Source organism: Ranitomeya imitator, chromosome 2 (assembly GCF_032444005.1).
Source record: "Ranitomeya imitator isolate aRanImi1 chromosome 2, aRanImi1.pri, whole genome shotgun sequence".
In the NCBI taxonomy this organism is placed as follows: domain Eukaryota; kingdom Metazoa; phylum Chordata; class Amphibia; order Anura; family Dendrobatidae; genus Ranitomeya; species Ranitomeya imitator.
The window spans coordinates 831017886-831037681 of NC_091283.1; the positions used below are offsets into that span (position 1 = coordinate 831017886).

At 42.9% G+C, this 19796-nt stretch overlaps 1 protein-coding gene across 4 annotated transcripts in view; it reads left to right on the top strand.

Moving 5' to 3' along the window:
* LOC138666017 (ovostatin-like) overlaps positions 1-19796 on the top strand; it is a 219747-nt gene that overhangs the window by 121046 nt on the left and 78905 nt on the right. For all 4 annotated transcript variants that reach the window (XM_069754074.1, XM_069754072.1, XM_069754073.1 and 1 more), the window contains one exon: positions 11724-11962. The gene's annotated coding sequence lies outside the window, so the exon portion shown is untranslated. The remainder of the gene's footprint in view (positions 1-11723; positions 11963-19796) is intronic.

The following is a 19796-nucleotide window of genomic DNA, read 5'->3' on the forward strand; positions in this document are numbered from 1 at the left end:
TGAAGATAGAACAATAGGCCTGACTTGCCCCAGAGAAATACCCCAAAGGAAAAGGCAGCCCCCCACATATAATGACTGTGAGGAGGATGAAAAGACAAAACGTAGGGATGAAATAGATTCAGCAAAGTGAGGCCCGATATTCTAGACAGAGCGAGGACAGTAAAGCGAACTTTGCAGTCTACAAAAAACCCTAAAGCAAAAACCACGCAAAGGGGGCAAAAAGACCCACCGTGCCGGACTAACGGCACGGTGGTACACCCTTTGCGTCTCAGAGCTTCCAGCAAAACCAAAAGACAAGCTGGACAGAAAAAAGCAACAAAATAGCGAAAAAGCACTTAGCTATACAGAGCAGCAGGTCACAGGAACGATCAGGAGAAGCTCAGATCCAAGACTGGAACATTGACCAGGAGCAAGGAAGACAGAATCAGGCGGAGTTAAATAACAAAGCAGCCAACGAGCTCACCAGAACACCTGAGGGAGGAAGCTCAGAAGCTGCAGTACCACTTGTGACCACAGGAGTGAATTCAGCCACAGAATTCACAACAGTACTGGCTGTGAGCACAGCGGCCGGAAAGCAGAGCGGTGACGTCACCGCTCTGCTTTCCGGCTGACCGACGCTCACAGCCAGTGCAGGAGGAGTGCAGAGCACAGCGTCGGGGACAGACAGCGGTAGGTAAGTATGTAGTGTTTGTTTTTTTTACTTTTACGCTGGTAACCAGGGTAAACATCGGGTTACTAAGCGCGGCGCTGTGCTTAGTTACCCGATGTTTACCCTGGTTACCAGTGAAGACATCGCTGAATCGGTGTCACACACGCCGATCCAGCGATGTCAGCAGGGAGTCCAGCGACGAAATAAAGTTCTGGACTTTCTTCAGCGACCAACGATCTCCCAGCAGGGGCCTGATCGTTGGTCGCTGTCACACATAACGATTTAATTAACGATATCGTTGCTACGTCACAAAAAGCAACGATATCGTTAACAATATCGTTATGTGTGAAGGTACCTTTAGGGTGGGCTTGCCATTGTCAATGTCCCTTACCATTATGGCCCAGTTTTCTTGATCTCCCTCTTGACCCTGGCCCCTCGCTTTCCTTTTTCCTGCTGCTCCCAGGCCCCGTGCAGTCATTGCAGTCTCTCTGGGCTGGATACCTGTTGGTCAACTTTGCATAAATCCCCATTTATAATTTGAACATCTCTATCTTGCTCTTCTGGGGTTTGGCAGTGAACTCTCATTCTCTCTAACTTTTCAGCAGACTTGATAATGGCAATTCTTCCTGCCTCTGCGGAGCCACTTCCTGCCTCTGCAGAGCACACTCTTCATTCTAGATAGCTCTCCTTCTCTGCCTGCTGCAGACTCCTCTGCCGTCGTGTCGCATACACACACTCACTTCAGTTAAGCCCCTGTGGACCCAAGAGATAGTCCGGCACTGGTAGCGAAGCCGAACGTACATGTTATATGTCACATATGAAATGCAAACATATCAACCAATGCAATTCAACAACATGGCGACATTTACATTTACAAGGGGATTTGAACGGATCCCGAAAATATAAAACAATAAAGATCCAGTAACTGACATTGATTTCTCCAACTTGAGCCAAAACTAGTTTTCACCCATTAACGTGCCAAATAATGCCACCATACTTGTCAATGGTAGCAATATTGCAAAATGTCTTCAGTGTGGAACTGTGAAGGAGCAAAGAGTTAATTTCCTTGTTGGTTACATAGTGTGAAGGATTGTCAGCAATCTCCTGCAGCCTTGGGCTGTTGAGGTTTGTTCTTTGCTTTGGCAGGATCACACATAATCATTTATGATATGGATCCGTTTATCATGTTCTTCACAGATAAGTTGGCTGAATGCGAATCTCCTTATCTTGATCGAATGTTGAATAAAACAGTTCCAGGTCTACTTGGCCAAAAAGTTTTTATTAATTGTATAGTATTATCTGTAACGGGTTGTAAGGCGTGTACCAGGTGGTGAATGGCGTCACCAGAAGGAACACACAAGAATTGCAGGACAGCCCCAGCGTGCGATTATCCTCTCCGGGCATTATGTAGGCAATCATAAGACAGCCTTTTATCAAGTGGAAACTTTTGTATTTTTTGGAGGTACAGATTTGAATCTTGTATTTTCGTTGCAGTTCTTGATAGTTTGCAAACACAAGCTTCGGGCCCTGCCAACCTCCACTAGGTGCCTTCTCCAAAACTTTCAGTCAGTAAGTCCAACCTCAGGAAGACTCTCCCCAATGTCCAGGAACCTCCACAATTACCTGATCTCAGCAGCTTGCTCTCACCTCTGGTCTTCTCTGTTGCAGTGCCACTTCTTCTCCACAGCCTGGACTTCTTATGTGTCCTCATGTGTGGACTTTCAGCTCATCAGCACTTCAGCCACAATCTTGGCATCAAACCTCACCCTCTTAATTGCGTTTGCATCTTCTCATCCTTCCAAGCCCTTACACTTCTCTCTCAAAATGATGACATAATCCCATAATAATTAGATTGGTCAGTTTGGAGCACCCTATGACCCTGATCGTGTATGGTGTATCACAATCTGGTGTGGCTCCTTCATATATCTGTCACTCTGGGATTATGTCATCGTTTTTAGGCTATGATTATATCTATATGTTTAACGTTGTGTCCATGTTTGGACTCTCCATTCAAGGGTGTCAGTCTATTTATTTTTGCTGCGGTCGTGCGCATGCGCTGTGTGTGCTTGCCTTGCTCCCCATCCAAACGGCATCTTTACTGCTTCACGCATGTGCCTGGAGGATATCTTTTCCTCGGGTGCTCGTGACAAGACATGACGCCCTCTCTGACGCGGCGCTCGGTTATCAACACGCGCATGCGCCGCTGGTACCGCTGCTATTGGCTGGGTGTTGACATGTGATTAGTCACGTGCACACCAGCCAATCCTATTTTAAAGTCCTTGTCACGCCAAATAGCACTTCCCCTTGAGAAAGCAAGACCACCGGAAGAAGCGAAACGCGCGTCGGGGGTTCTGTACATTGGATCCAATCCGGTGCCCGCTGCCCCACCTTGGTAAGCGCTGCTATTTTCTGTTCACTTTATGCTGTGGGATATGTTTTACCCATGAGCCTGACTACTAATTGACTTTTTGGCAGCCTTGCACTTTATAAATATATATACCTTATATGGGCAGCTCGCACCGGTGGTTATCCACATGTTCCATCCTTATGCACCTTAGAGTTTATTTATTTCTTGTACACTGTATGCACTTTATTGGCTTGTAATTATTCTACAGTAAAATATTACTTTTTATAGTACCTATAGACTCCTGTTGTACTCTTTGTCCTAATGAATAATTGGGTGTATTTGTTCCTCATATAAGATACAAATTATTTAGCTATACTATTTCAACTGAATAGAAAAGGTATTCATTCCATCCAAAATTAGGTCAACTAAACATTGCCTCAGGTGTACAAAGGATTTCGAAACTAGAGTGAGAAGAAGGAGATTATTGGTTAGGAAAGCCTTTTTTATATGCAAAACGCTGCCAAGAGGACAATCATTGATTATTTCTTAAAGGGACTCTGTCACCTGAATTTGGCGGGACTGGTTTTGGGTCATATGGGCGGAGTTTTCGGGTGTTTGATTCACCCTTTCCTTACCCGCTGGCTGCATGCTGGCTGCAATATTGGATTGAAGTTCATTCTATGTCCTCCATAGTACACGCCTGCGCAAAGCAATCTTGCCTTACTTGACGTAAGTAGTAAAAATACAATATATACAGAGGAGTGCTTCCTTATCTTTCCTCTAGCTCAATCAGGGTGTGGAGTGACATAATGAATTGATAAATGGGGGTCGCTACGCCCCATCCACCTTCTATCCTGCTCTAACTACCCCCCACTGTCAGAGGTGGCAAAAATGGCATGTAAACACCCAAAAAACACACAATTTTGGCACAACCTTGCGATGCACCAATATTTTGCAACTTTGTAAATCTTTAGACCCTACCAGTGTCAGTGGTCACCACTTGCTACACCAGGATGCACCGAACACATGAGTACCACAAAACCTCCCTCTTCCTCTGTGAAGCCACTTGTCCATCTTCCAAGATATTATTAAGTGGTGGCATATGTAGCACCTTTCATGCTCAAATAAGTATACAAGGAAATGTAGTGGTTTTTTTTTACAGTCCTTTGTATATATGGTTTTTCCTACACAACAGGACCTTGACCTCTCAACAGATTGCACCGAACACAGTTAGTAGTCATCTTTTTGCAGACCGGTGTTGTTTCTTTATATTTGTATCTTTTTTTTAATCCTATTAGGGAGTGAAGACAAGTTTAGAATTTTCCTCTGCTCATCTGAACAAGAAAGTACACTGTCACAACGCCACAAATCTCTTAGGCACAGACTGTCCTCCCTAGGTGTTAAAGCGGCTCTGTCATCAGATTTCACAATGCAAGCTGCATACATTACTAAATATATCTTAGACCTGATAGATATGCTTTATGTACTCTGAAAATCCATGTCAGAGTCATCTGCGAAAGTTTAACTCATCCTCTGTCTACCTGGGCTAGACCGGTCCTCAGTGTCCCTCCTTCCTGCTGCTTTGATACCTCACCCTGCTCTGTACAAGCTGCAGATATCAGTCAAGCTGGATAGGTGCAGATTGAATACTCAAACTATTTCCAAAGCAAAAGGACTCAGCTTATTTAATGATTAATACATTTACATAAAATATATAAAAATGTTTTGTATTGTGAAATCTGATGACAAATCAGCTTTATGGAGGAGGAAATCATAAATGATTAATGATGCCATTGTTGATGAGACAATATTGATAAACGAACGAGAATTCAAGCACGTTTGTGATGATACAGATTGGTCAATAGAAGAAGTTGCATCATGTGAGATGTTCTCAAAATGTAAATTTTTTAGAACAAGCGCGGTTGGGTGTCTCTATAGTCATACCGACATTTTTTCTATCTATTTATGGAATACATTGTAATGACTTAAATGTTTGAGAATGGGAATACGCGTCAATTGTCAGATATATGAGAGCGCTTGGATAGGAGTCACAGTGACTACTGTCTACTTTGCCCTAAGCGTGAACCCTCTAAATAAATCTCTAAGGCTCCACCAGCCATGACATGCCCGCGCCTAATTTTACCTGAAAGAGCCAATCTATATACTAAGAAATTGCAACTCAGAAATTATTGTTCTTCACAAAAGAGTAACTATCACGGGTGCAGAGGTGCCAATTAAACTTTGCATTGGTGTCAGAGAGTCTCGTAAAAGTCATTACTGCAAGGAGCATGGCATGGTTACACATCTGGGTATGTAATGTAAAAAGATATCCTATAATTATAAGCACTTGGGTGAGTTTGAAAATTAGTATCTTGTATCCAAATATCAAGTTACTTTGACTACATCCATTGTTTTCAGAAAATTCAAAATGATTGCCGCAGTCAAATCACAGAGACATCCTCATATACATGGTTCATATCACCACTTCATGTATCGCTGCGGTAATAAAGGTTTCTGCAGCAGTGCATGAGTATACAAGTATTCATGTCAAGAAATTCTCTGTGGTCAGGGGAACAAGTCATGTTGAAAAAATCTGCTGTTATTTGTTTCCTGCGAAACTTAAAAACCACTGCTATAATAGCTGACGACACTGCTGTTTAAAGAGAACAAGTCATGTCCCCTATTAACAACAAGTCAGAATAGTACCATGATGATGTTGACTCTCTCTTGGAAGTTGCGCTCTTAGGTCCAACATGGATTAGGGGGTCAAGGGTCAAACATGAAGTTCAAACGTGATTGCAGTGCAAAAGTTCCTTGTGTCATAAAGGTCTGATGATAGGATCACATTCCATTTTGGGCTGGAGGCAAGATGTCCATCAAGAACAATGGATTGGAATCCAACCACCACAAGGGTCACGTACTGTCCAAGAGGCCAGACAAGATGTCCATCTTAATTGTAGGTGCTCTCTTTATCAACAGAACAAAAGGCCATATATCACAGGACACACAATTGCCTTCCTGCCTAACATGGTTTATGACCCGCCCCGGCACATGGTCTTTCTCTTTGGTGTAGGCCTTTGATTACCTTTAGTGCTATCCACAGTTTGTGAATCGAATTGTGAGTTCAGTCATTCATATTTCATATTTACTCGATATTGTCCATGTTGGCTTCCAACATGAGCTCCTTTGTGTCTGAATGGCAAAGGTACAACCCGGGCATGACAAAATAGTGTTCAGCTCCATAATCCTCATGTATTTACTCAATATGTGTATCCAGGGTTGGACTGGGTCACCGGGACACCGGAGAATACTCTGGTGGGCCCACCCCCAGCCCCAGCTCCTGCCACCCACAAAGGGGGCCCCCTGCATCTGCTGCCCTTTTATGAAGTGCTCAGTGTAGAGCATTCCTTACAGTGAATAAGGCTGTGCATCTTCTGAAGTCCTTGCTCCTATTTCCCAAACCCCCTACATTCCCCCCCCCCTCTATCCCTGCAAGTGTCAGGTTAGGTAAAGAGTGAGGGGAGACATCTCACAGTACAGAAGAGGTCAGACAGGGGGCAGGAAGATGTTTGCAGCACAAGTGAAGCACCAGTACCTGGTAAGTATACATACTGTATATATGTGTATCCGTGTGTGTATATGTGCAGTATACAGTGTGCATGTCGGAACATGTGTATATAGTATGTGTTTACATATATACAGTATGATTGTGTATACCTGTGGTGCATATACAGTGGGGCAAAAAAGTATTTAGTCAGTCAGCAATAGTGCAAGTTCCACCACTTAAAAAGATGAGAGGCGTCTGTAATTTACATCATAGGTAGACCTCAACTATGGGAGACAAACTGAGAAAAAAAAATCCAGAAAATCACATTGTCTGTTTTCTTAACATTTTATTTGCATATTATGGTGGAAAATAAGTATTTGGTCAGAAACAAAATTTCATCTCAATACTTTGTAATATATCCTTTGTTGGCAATGACAGAGGTCAAACGTTTTCTGTAAGTCTTCACAAGGTTGCCACACACTGTTGTTGGTATGTTGGCCCATTCCTCCATGCAGATCTCCTCTAGAGCAGTGATGTTTTTGGCTTTTCGCTTGGCAACACGGACTTTCAACTCCCTCCAAAGGTTTTCTATAGGGTTGAGATCTGGAGACTGGCTAGGCCACTCCAGGACCTTGAAATGCTTCTTACGAAGCCACTCCTTCGTTGCCCTGGCGGTGTGCTTTGGATCATTGTCATGTTGAAATACCCAGCCACGTTTCATCTTCAATGCCCTTGCTGATGGAAGGAGGTTTGCACTCAAAATCTCACGATACATGGCCCCATTCATTCTTTCATGTACCCGGATCAGTCGTCCTGGCCCCTTTGCAGAGAAACAGCCCCAAAGCATGATGTTTCCACCACCATGCTTTACAGTAGGTATGGTGTTTGATGGATACAACTCAGTATTCTTTTTCCTCCAAACACGACAAGTTGTGTTTCTACCAAACAGTTCCAGTTTGGTTTCATCAGACCATAGGACATTCTCCCAAAACTCCTCTGGATCATCCAAATGCTCTCTAGCAAACTTCAGACGGGCCTGGACATGTACTGGCTTAAGCAGTGGGACTCGTCTGGCACTGCAGGATCTGAGTCCATGGTGGCGTAGTGTGTTACTTATGGTAGGCCTTGCTACATTGGTCCCATCTCTCTGGAGTTCATTCACTAGGTCCCCCCGCGTGGTTCTGGGATTTTTGCTCACCGTTCTTGTGATCATTCTGACCCCACGGGGTGGGATTTTGCGTGGAGCCCCAGATGGAGGGAGATTATCAGTGGTCTTGTATGTCTTCCATTTTCTAATTATTGCTCCCACTGTTGATTTCTTCACTCCAAGCTGGTTGGCTATTGCAGATTTAGTCTTCCCAGCCTGGTGCAGGGCTACAATTTTGTTTCTGGTGTCCTTTGACAGCTCTTTGGTCTTCACCATAGTGGAGTTTAGAGTCAGACTGTTTGAGGGTGTGCACAGGTGTCTTTTTATACTGATAACAAGTTTAAACAGGTGCCATTACTACAGGTAATGAGTGGAGGAAAGAGGAGACTCTTAAAGAAGAAGTTACAGGTCTGTGAGAGCCAGAAATCTTGATTGTTTGTTTCTGACCAAATACTTATTTTCCACCATAATATGCAAAAAAAATGATTAAAAAAAACAGACAATGTGATTTTCTGGATTTTTTTTTCTCAGTTTGTCTCCCATAGTTGAGGTCTACCTATGATGTAAATTACAGACGCCTCTCATCTTTTTAAGTGGTGGAACTTGCACTATTGCTGACTGACTAAATACTTTTTTGCCCCACTGTATATATATATATATATATATATATATATATATATATATATATATACATGCACATACAGTATATAGGATGTGTGTCTGTGTATATTATATTTGCATACTGCCTGTGTGCACTATATTGTGTATATGTATCTGAGCATACTGTATATAAACTAAATGTTTGTGTGTATATACCTTATATATGTCTTTGCACACACTGTACTTCCATGAGCCATCCGTGTGCTGTACGTGTTTAACATTGAGGCTATGTGCACACATTCAGAATTGCCGCGGAATTTTCCATGGAAATTTTGCAACTCCCTGCTGCGCGTAAAACTCATGCAGAATTCGCATTTCCCGCGAAACACAAGCATTTTTAGCTTGCAGAATGCTTGCATTTTCCAAGCGATTTAAAGCATTGCTTGGAAAAGTGATTGACAGGTTGGTCACACAAGCATAGTGCTTGACAAGTGTGACCAACTTTTTACTATTGATGCTACCTATGCAGCATCAATAGTAAAAGATAAAATGTTAAAAATAATTAAAAAAAAATAAAAAAAATATGGTTATTCTCACCTTCCGACGGCGCCCGATCTCCTCAGTGGCCACCCGGTACATTCCGTTCCCAGAGATGCTTTCCGTGAAGGACCTTTGTGATGTCACAGGCGCGTGACCGCGACGTCATCCCATGTGATTTGCGCAATGTATCCCTGGGAACGGAAGCCGCCACGTGCACCGCTGAGAGGCGGGAGGACACCAGGGGCCATCAGAAGGTAAGTATAGCCCTATTTTTTATTTTAATTCTTTTTTTTTACAAGAATATTGTACCCAGAACCTGGATGAGAATAGTGGGCATAGCCACATGCGTAAAGTGAGCATTTCAATGCAACCCTATGGCTGCGGAATCGCCGTGATTCCGCAGAAATAGTGAACATGCTGTGTTTCTTTCCACAAAGCGTTTCTGCTGCAGAAAAAAAAGCAGCATGGGCACAAAAATTGCCGAATACATTAAAATCATGGGATGCTTAAATTAAGCGTTTTTATCGCGTTTTTATAGCGGAAAACCGCTGAAAAAAAAACGTGAAAATCCTGAACGTGGGCACCTAGCCTGAAAATATGTGAGCGAGGCTTTGTAATTTCATTTCCAGTATCCATACTGGAAAAACACAGATGGACACGGACGGCAATCTGGCTGAAAACACTGGTGACACCGATATCGGTGTAACAAGTACGTGTTTTACATGGACATGTGAAGGGGGCCTAACAGTGTTGTTGATGGGGCAAGTTTGATGTGCTGCTTCAATGGTGCTGCTGGATGACCCCAGCATATTCTCAACATACCATATTTTTTGGACTATAAGATGCACTTTTTTCCTCCCAAAATGTAGAGGAAAATGGGGGGGTGCGTCTTATAGTCCAGATATATTGGCTCTGGCTCTGCTGGGGAGGTGGGGGAGCGGTATCGGAGGAGCAGCAGGTCACAGAGGCAGGAGCCGGCGGCTCCGGCTAACTCCTGTGACCGCTACTAAAGAGAAATGAATATGCACTGCATTCCACAGCCATGGGGGCGAGGAGGGCAATGAATATTCATTTCTTCCTGGCATCCTGTTATGATTGATTGGCCCTTCCCCTTGCTGGTATGATTGGCCCCATCCCCTTTCAATATGATTGGCCCCATCCTAGTCCTTGTATCCATAGCTCCATCAGAAAAGATTAAAAAAACCCAAATCTTTACTCTTACCTTCCTCCGCTCCCTCGAAGTCGCAGCGTCCTGCTCCGGTGCGAGCAGCTGCTTAATGCTTGTAAGCAGGGCATGGCAGGGACATCATGCGCTTCTCACAAGCAGAGCACAGTTGCCAGAATACTCACCGGGCATTCATCAGCGATTGCAGTGAGTATTCCTCTTCAGTAGCGCGCACTGTCAGCCGCCTGCTTCCTGTTGCTGCCGGCGGTCACATGTGCCAATACTTAAGGGAAATGAAAATCACATTTAGCATCCACATGTTGGCATTTCTACAGTGATGAGAGCCCACCAAATGTATAGGTGCGTGCCTCCAGAAATAGGAGCTGGGCATAAGGTAGGTGCTGCTATTCCTTAATCTACATTGTAATGATTTGCCATTGAATACAGGAAAGTAGCGTCATCCTAAGACATATCCACACAGTCATAAAGAGTCTGATACAAGGCCAAATTATTACCGAATAGCAAGGAATCATCATATTGTCTGAATCTGGTCATTGCTAGGGCATTTTCACCTCTAGCGTCTCATCCACCTAAGATATTTTGCAATTCCTTCTTTTTTAACAGTCATGCCTCGGTTTCGGGAATCGATCCGGTGACCTCTTGCTGCATCTTCAGGTTCCCTTTCTGCTGAGCCACGGCCAGTTTGGTTTCCGTCCAATTGCTGTTGATTCTTTGGCTTTCTCTTTCCTTTCTTGGGTTTGCTTCTACTCATTTGTCTTTCACTTCCCGATTTGATTTTGTCCTATCACATCTTGGGATGGGTTATTCATGCAGCTTATTTCATCGGCAGCTTTGCTGGCTAAATTTCAAGACAGACGGTGCTTGGAGATCCAGCTCCTCAGCTAGGAATTATTTCACCGAGTGATTCTCTGTTAATTTCCTTACGATTTGTTTGTGTGTCTTCCTCCCCAGTCCCCTTTTTCTTTTTCGTTTTGGGTCTTGGGGTTTCCCACATTTTCCATTTGTTGAGTGGTTCTTCTTATTTTCTTCCATCTTTCCTGTGTGAACATGTCCTTAGCCCTGTGTCTTACTCTCCATCTGTGTGCATTATGTTCTGTTGTTTTGGGTTACACTCTGTGCATAGTTGAGGGTGCAGTTAAGGACACTCCAGGTCACCCTATATTAAGTTGGGGCACCATAGTGTAATTTTAGGCTGCCAACCTCGGTCAGGCAGGGACAAATCAGGGTCAGGTTAGGTATTTGCCTAGTCTATACTGTATATGAACCTGTGATGTGCAGGTTTAACATCTCTCTTGGTTTGTTCATCCCCGTGTGAGTGTTAGGGTTCAGTCATAAGATTAGCTTTGCACCTTTACAATTCTCATCCACTTGTGCAGATGATAGCTCTGCTACGAGTGGCCATGAAAGCCAACCTTGGAGCAGAAACCAAGCATTTATATTGCTCAGTTTATACTGCTGGACCACAACTTCAAATGAATGAATGACTGGAGAAATATGGGAGTCAACCTTACCAAGAAATTAACACAAACGGAGCTTTTCCGAAATAAGCAAGGGAGCACTAGCAATTAATGGAGAACTACACCTGACATCCATTGTATCCTCATTAGTTAGAGTACATATATTGACTCTCAATATGGCATTTCTTTGACGTAAGAGACTGTATATGTCGCTCTGTTGACACAACTTCTCCATTTGACTATTTTTCAGTTCTAAAGAAAAAAAGAACTAAAAGGATCAAGGGTCAAATGTAATTGTCGTGGTCTTCATCTTATTGCTGCGTCATTGTATATTGCCTAAAGGTTCATGTGTCAAAAAGGTCTGAGGATAGGACCCAATGCCATTTGGGCTGGAGAAAAGATGTCCATCAAGAATAATGGCTTGTAATTCAACCAACACAGGGGTTATGTGTACAGTCCATGAGGTCAGACAAGATGTCCATCTTAATGGTAAGTGCTTTCTTTACTCTATGGACAGAACAAAAGGCCATATATCACAGGACACGCAATTGCCTTCCTGCCTCACAGGATTTATGACCCCCCACAGCACAGGTTATATGCCTTTGGCCGCATTCATGCGTCATGATTTTGTCGATACTGGAAAAACTTGTAACTGTTATCAGGGTTGCGTGTCCATGTGAAATACTTGTGGTACGTGTGCAGCATCCATGTGTCTAACATTGGAGTAGAATAGAAATGACAGATAGTTAGGTCTTAAATATGGGCAAAGAGATAGATAGATAGATAGATAGATAGATAGATAGATAGATAGATAGAAGTGGTGCATCCATTGGATTGGTTCCCCCCATCTAATGGATTGCCCACTTCTGGGGTGGCTGCAGGCTTGTATTTTTAGGCTGGGAAGGGGCCAATTACCAGACCATAGCTGCCTGCTTTACCTTGACTGGTTATAAAAAATGGGGAGACCCCATGTCGTTTTTTTCTTTATTTATTAACTTAATACAATTACAGTAAACTACACAATCAAGACACTAATTATATATCTCACGGATATCTGTCTATCTATCCATCTACACCATAACAATCTATTTATCCATCTCCTATTTACCCCATATCTACCTATCTAGATATTTGCACTTATTTAACACCCAAAATATCTGTAATTTCTATTCTGCATGCTATTCCGGTGCGTGTCACACGGACGGCACACTGATGTATCACATTTTATGTCCTCTGTGTGCAACACATATTGATATCCGTGCTTTCGGGAAAAAAAATGGACATGTTTACGTCTTGGTAACACAACCATGTGCACAGCCCCATAGATTATAATGGGTGTGCGCGTGTTAGTTTTTACGGAATATGGAAAAACTATAATCATACGTATCGGAAACACTGACATGTGAAGAGGGCCATTAATGACCTTTAGTGCTATTCAGAGTTTGAGAATCAAATTGTGAGCTCAGTCATTCATATTACACATATTATCAATATTGTCCATGTTGGCTTCCAACATACGCTCTACTTCTGAAAACATTGCCTCGGGAGTAGACCAAACTTACCGAACAGTTTGCCAACAGTGGAGAATCGGGAATGATTTTACAACCGACACTCTGATCAAACTCCGATCACAGTGTAAGCATAGTGTTATCAGCTAGAGAAAAAAAATGTCTCCATCTTCTCCATTGTGTCAGTCCAGGAAAAAAAAAAAATCGGACTGCACTCAGATGTCAACTGGTGATTTTCATGCAGTCAGTGACTTGCATAGCCAAGTGCAATCCTAATATCGGATCAAACTCCGCCATGCAATGTCATTTTTCCTCTAACAGACTCTGTCCGAGAAAAAAAAAAATCGGACATGTGCAAGGCCCCAAAAACTAAACCTTGGTCCAAATGCAATCTGATGTTTGTTGGATCACACTTGGACCCATAATACGGCCATCTGTACAAGACCAATCAGTGAATCCCATTATTAGTTATTATGTTACCATTGGAATCACCGATAAAAGTCAGAATAATCTGGAGTAAACTAGGGCTCAATGCTTCATTGCTCTTCTCGAATTCTGATGGCCATCACAAGAGTTTCTCTCAAAACACCATAGCCCTTATATAAATCAATTAAAGGGATTGTTCAGGTTTATGATGAAAGTCTTCAGTCACCTTGTAACTGTAGACTTCTGAATCCTACAATAGTGCGAATTGCATGTTGTCAAGATTTTCTGATGACCGTGTCGAGAGCAGTCAGGTGACTGCAGGTTTGCGATTTGAATACTCCTGACAACATTCTCCAGCATCGGAGAATCCTGACAGCATGCAGTGTGCACGGTGTAAGCAGTCAGAAGTTGCATTAACATAAAGTGACTGCAGACTTTCATCCCAAATGTGAACAACCCCTTAAATATGTGCAGAAATAAGGAAACCTTCAGCTCACCCAAGTAGGATATCCTGATTGATCAAAAACCTTGCAGTATCATTTGACCTTGTAGATAAAGAGCAAAATATAGCAACGAAGATCCTTAAAATTTCATAATTTATTACATATCCATTAAAATCCCATCCATCACATATATTACTGACGCGTTTCGGGCTCTGTCTTTACCCATTGCACATACAAACATTATAAAATGACCTGTACCATTCTAATACAGAGGATACAACCATCAGTGAACATTTCCTCTTCAGGCATCATTAACACAGCGGTAGTTTCCCTTTTCGGGAGAGACAAAGGGCTCTACAGCCCTATGAAAGGGATTTCCCTCTTCACCTTTGAAGTGTCTCATACCTGAAATAGGGAATGTCCCCATAAATGATTCAATGACTCAATCATAAATGGATGTCTGCTGCTTCATTCATAAAGTATGCTTATCAGCGACAATGTAGTTCATTGCTGAGTTTTTGAATAATTAATTGGACACATACAGTTGTGAGTTTTGTACAGTAGTATAGATTTTTTTAATAGAAAACCGGTTGTATAAAAAATCTAATATATATACATTAAAAGTTACGTTATTTCAGTTCTTCAATACAAAAAGTGAAACTCATATTCTATAGAGTTATTACACACAGAGTGATCTATTTCACGTGATTATTTCTGTTAATGTTGATGCTTATGGCTTACAAACAATGAAAACCCCAAAGTCATTATTAAAGTACTAGATGGTGGCCCGATTTTAATGCATCGCGACCAATCAGCGAAGCGTGGATCAAATCCGGCGCCAATTTGCGGCTGGACTGCGCCTGTCGCTGATTGGTCGCGGGCGGCTGGCGCGACCAATCAGCGACGCGGGATTTCCATAACAGACAGAATTAGATGAGTATATAGTAGATTCTAATTTACTGAGATAACACCAGCGTGAAAAATGATTTTGAAATCAGAAATGTCGGCCTACTGAAATGTATGTTCAGTAAATGCACTCAATACTTGGTCAGGGGTCGTTTTGCATCAATTACTGCATCAATGCGGTGTGGCATGGAGGTGATCAGCCTGTGGCACTGCTGAGGGGTTATGGAAGCCCAGGTTGCTTTGATAGCAGCCTTCAGCTCATCTGCATTGTTGGGTCTGGTGTCTCATCTTCTTCTTAACAATACTCCATAGATTCTCTATGGGGTTAAGGTCAGGAGAGTTTTGCTGCCAATCAAGCACAGTGATACTGTCGCTTGTAAACCAGGTATCGGTACTTTTGGCAGTGTGGATAGGTGCCAAGTCCTGCTGGAGAATGACATTTCCATCTCCAAAAAGCTTGTCAGGGGGAAGCATGAAGTGTCTAGAATTTCCTGGTAGATGGCTGTACGGACTTTGGTCTTGATAAAACACAATGTACCTACACCAGTAGATGACATGTCATGGATAACACCTTGGGGGGGGTGAGGGGTGACACCGATCCCATCGCTGCCACAGGTTTGCCAGCGGATGCACCTTTGCTGCCTCAAATCGTCAGGACAATTGCACAATTGAGTGATGGACGAGGCTGTTGCTGCTTCAACTACTAATGCAAGTCGGTCATTGGAGAACTGAAAGTGTGCGTTTGGTATATATACCTCCAATTCCAATACACACACATTCTGGTACAATCACTGCCAACTCAACAATAAGGAACCACTAGCTGCCACCACCAGTTGTTTATACAGGTCGATTGGATGCCTGTTACAGGGCGCATATGGCTTCAAAGGTGCAGTTTACAGAGCAAGAGGAACAGAGCTATTACATTTTATGTATTTCATCGGGAAAAGTGGCCAGTGTTTATAAACAAATAAACAAAAATAATAAAAAATTGGAACAAAGCAATACAGTATATAGAACTACATAGAATAAACATTATACCAAAAGAAAAATTACTAAACCTGCATCATGGAAATGAGGGTGGTACTCCTTAGGAAAACAGACAGAACCCACAGCAAGCTGTACCTTCCAGGACTGACAAAACCCAATTTCTGCTTTTATCAGATCATTCTACTCCCACATACCTCCCCTTGGTGAGCTCATGTTGGGGCTGGTTGTGGGATGTGCTAGGTCTTTTAGAATTGTAGGAGAGCCCCAGATTACAGGATATCTTCACCCTTGGAGGTCCCAGGTGGTAGATATTGTAGATATTGTTGTTGTATTTCCTACTGCGATTTTACTTTTACATAGAGATAAAACTTAGCATTTATAGCATCATCCATCAGAACGTTATTAAATTGAAATAGAGTTAGAATGGCCTTACAGTGATGTAAGTCAATGCATTATGTTCATCTCTTCACTATGATGCTGAAAATACGTTTCCCATTAATATTGAATCAATGCAAACCCAATATTCATCACTGACCACTGGCTTCAAAATGTCTGATCAGAAAAAGCTTGTGCTTGCGAAGTGTACTTCTCCACCTCTATGTAAATGAATCTCAGTCTTGGTGCCTTTTTTGCACAGAGCAAATCTCCTGTTGTGATTACTTCTTCACTGCAGGAGAACCCTACTTCAATGAAGATGGAAGTGTTAGCTTTCTTACTTCCCCAGTTATAATTCGGTTCTCTCTTCCCGAGCAACAATTAATCCCATATGATCAATGTGAGGATGATATGTCCCCTCTCTGGAGAGGTCTTTATGAATTTCATTTTTTCTCTATGAAATGCAAACGTTATAGACTAATATGTCTGCTTCTTGTGGTAATATTTGCGTCTCTAGGGTACTATACCCATCTAGGGTTGTGATAGGGGCTCTCAGTCCAGAGGAGGAGAGGGGGTAATTTTACTTAAGTTGCCTATTAGGGTGCGTCTGCGGATAGGTAGGGCTCATCTTTAAGAGTCTTACAGGGACATTGTAGTGGACACGTTACGTCTTTGTACCCTTTTTTTCCTTGTCTTTGTAGGTCTTATTTTGCACTTTTTAATGTATACCCAATAAAGTTGCTTTCTATTTTAACAATATATATTTTTAATTTGTTAGACTTATTCTTGAAACCTTATATCTATTATAACTTGGTTAAAACACTTACAATATGTTTAAAGTATATTTGTGCAATAAAATATATTTTATACTAAAAAGTGGCTTTCTTATGGTTTAGGTCTTGTGTGTGAGTTACAGGGGTAAAAAAAAAAAACAACACCAGCTGTCACCTTACAGAGAGGATTTGAGTCTGCTAAGACCGAGTAGCTCTGCTTTGTCTGGAAGAAACTTAGGTCCCAATCTATCAAAGCTGTTACATTAAAAAAATGGCACAAAAGCTTTGAAAATTTGCTAAATGTTGGCGTAACTCAGAGTTGCCACAAAGTCCTGCAACTTTTGCCATTTTTGCGCCAGTCTCTCCCAGCTCTGCCAAAGTGGGCAGATCGGAGGCGGGACGGGGGTGTGGTCTAATTTACATCAGGGGCTGGAGTAAGATTTCTGGTGTGGCGCACGGAGACACACTCCATTCATCAGACGCTCCTTGATGAATCAGGGCCTACGTTATCATATGATCCAATACAATCATGATTATCAATACTTTTGCGGCGCCCCAGGGTCCTGGTTGTCGCAGTGGTATTGCTTTCCTCTCGGGGAGAGTGATGCTACGTTTGGAGGCAAAGAAGGACAACTGCATCCAGGTATCACAAACATGCAACACACTTCACACTCCAGGCCACCAGGGGGAGCTCTTGCTCCTATTTATAAGGTCACTCCCCACATTGGTAAAACTGGTCGCCTGTAGGGAAAGTTAGTTAGTTGCTGGCTGAGCTCTGCTCAGTTAGTTGGTCCCTGGCAGGGGTGGGATCCTGTCAGAGAACGAAGGAGAAGGATACCGAGCTGTGCATGCCCTCAGAGCTGCAGCTCCTAGGAGAGACATCAAAGGCAGAACTGTATTGCAGCGAGCATGCAAGGAAGTTGTAGCAAAGGAGAGGATGCCAGAAGGGGACCAGCCCTACACAGGCTGCCTCCTTCTGAGGTGCAGAATCCTGGTAGCCGGAACACCGAGGGGGTAACGACCTTTATGCCTTGCTCCAGAGACCGGCTGAACAGCTAATTTCATGTTACCTGTCCACCCTACACCCAGGAGGCACTGTGGCACCGCTTAGAGGCTGGGGCATGATAGAGACCCTATAAACCGCCTCAAGCCACCAGTCATACGGGTTTGTCCTATCCTATATGGGGGACAGAGAGAGAGACATTACATCTGTGAGGCCCTTATGTGAAGCCTTAGGCAGTAAGGAACTACAACACCAAGGCGCTAGAGGAAGGCTACTGATTTCCACCTGGACAAGGGGACTCTGGACTTGATCCAAACCGGCCGGACTCTACCTGCTGAAGTCTTCAGTAAAGGTAAAGAGACTGCACCCTTGTGTCCTCGTTCTTCACTGCGCCATTCATCATCCACCATCTACACGCCGTGAAGCCCTGGGGATATACTTCACCTGTGGGAAGGTATACCATCTAGCTGCCAAAACATCACCCCAGCGGACCCCTAAGCAGCGTCGGTCACCCTGACAGAATACCACAGGTGGCGTCACGAACACAAACTTTATCCCTTTAAAGACCTTTCCCTTTTACATGGACGTCCCAGGGCCACGGACCGGGTCAGCCATCGTGACATCCCCCTGTGAACTGCAGGATCCGGTACCGAGTACCCCACGGCCCCATGGGGGCGCTCCACTTTTATTTAATAAAATTGATTGAAAAAAATTGCAGCATGCGCTACTTTGGTCTGTTTTATGCACCAGAATAATTCTTCCAAGGTAAAAGGCTTTCCACAACAGGGATGTGTGCAAGAAGCTGCACATGTAGCCGGCCGTGTGCACAGTTTATAGCCACGACTGCCCCTTTTTCCATACCTAATTGATTGCAGTAACAGTGGCAGACGGCTGTCATTAACGGATTAGAAGTTAATTTCTAATATTACTTTTTTAAATCCAAATTTATGTGTCGATTAATTTCATATTGCATCTGTCTAGTAGTCTGCATTTTTCTGATAAATTGCCTAATTTTAGTTCTATGCCAATGGATTTTATATAGGTGGATGTGAACTCAATGAAAGCTATGTGCAGGGAGCGACCTCTAGTGGTAATCACAGTAAGCAGGAGAGAAAAGTCAGGGCCTGTATATTCAATACCCTGTTCCCCACTTTACGAACTTTTTGGAGCACAGTATTGATGATCTATCTTTAGTATTGTTCACAAATATCAGATTAGGTGGATGTCTGAGCTTATTCATTGTTTATACTGCTCTATCTACCTGCACCTCATCTACTCTTCTGGCCATTGCAAAATTTACCCATCTGCTTGAATATGCTGCAATTAATCTGTTATTAAGTGTATAGCGGGCATGTAAAGGGCTAGGACACTACCAGAGCCCCCTTCAACAAATGATCAGCAGGGGAGGCCACGAGCTGGGTCCCATCTATTATTGCGGACCTATTCTGAGAATGCAGTCAATATTCTGATTCTATTTATTTGTCATTTGCCACAAAAAAATATTTTATTTTTTATCTAAAGGTTTTTATTTATTTCACTCCATTATATAGCGCCATCATTTTCAGCAGCGCTTTACATAGATCATAATCATTACCCTCATTGGGACTCACAATCTAAATTACAAATCTTTGGATTTTTTGGATTAAGATATGGCCCCCTTCTTCCCGCTGTATAAATTTTGTCTTTTTAGCCATTGGGGCATGGTCCTCCACTATTGTCTGCGAGCGTCTTCTTGACATGTACGCCCAGTTGGTTAATAAGATTAGATTTACAGTACAGATGGGCACGTAATGCCAGCCTGAAGGGTTAATGGAGGGCTACATGATTTGGATGCCTGCTAGGCCTCAATTAAGGTTTATTATAGGGATAACATTATGTAGGGGAAACCTAAGATGGCTTTTT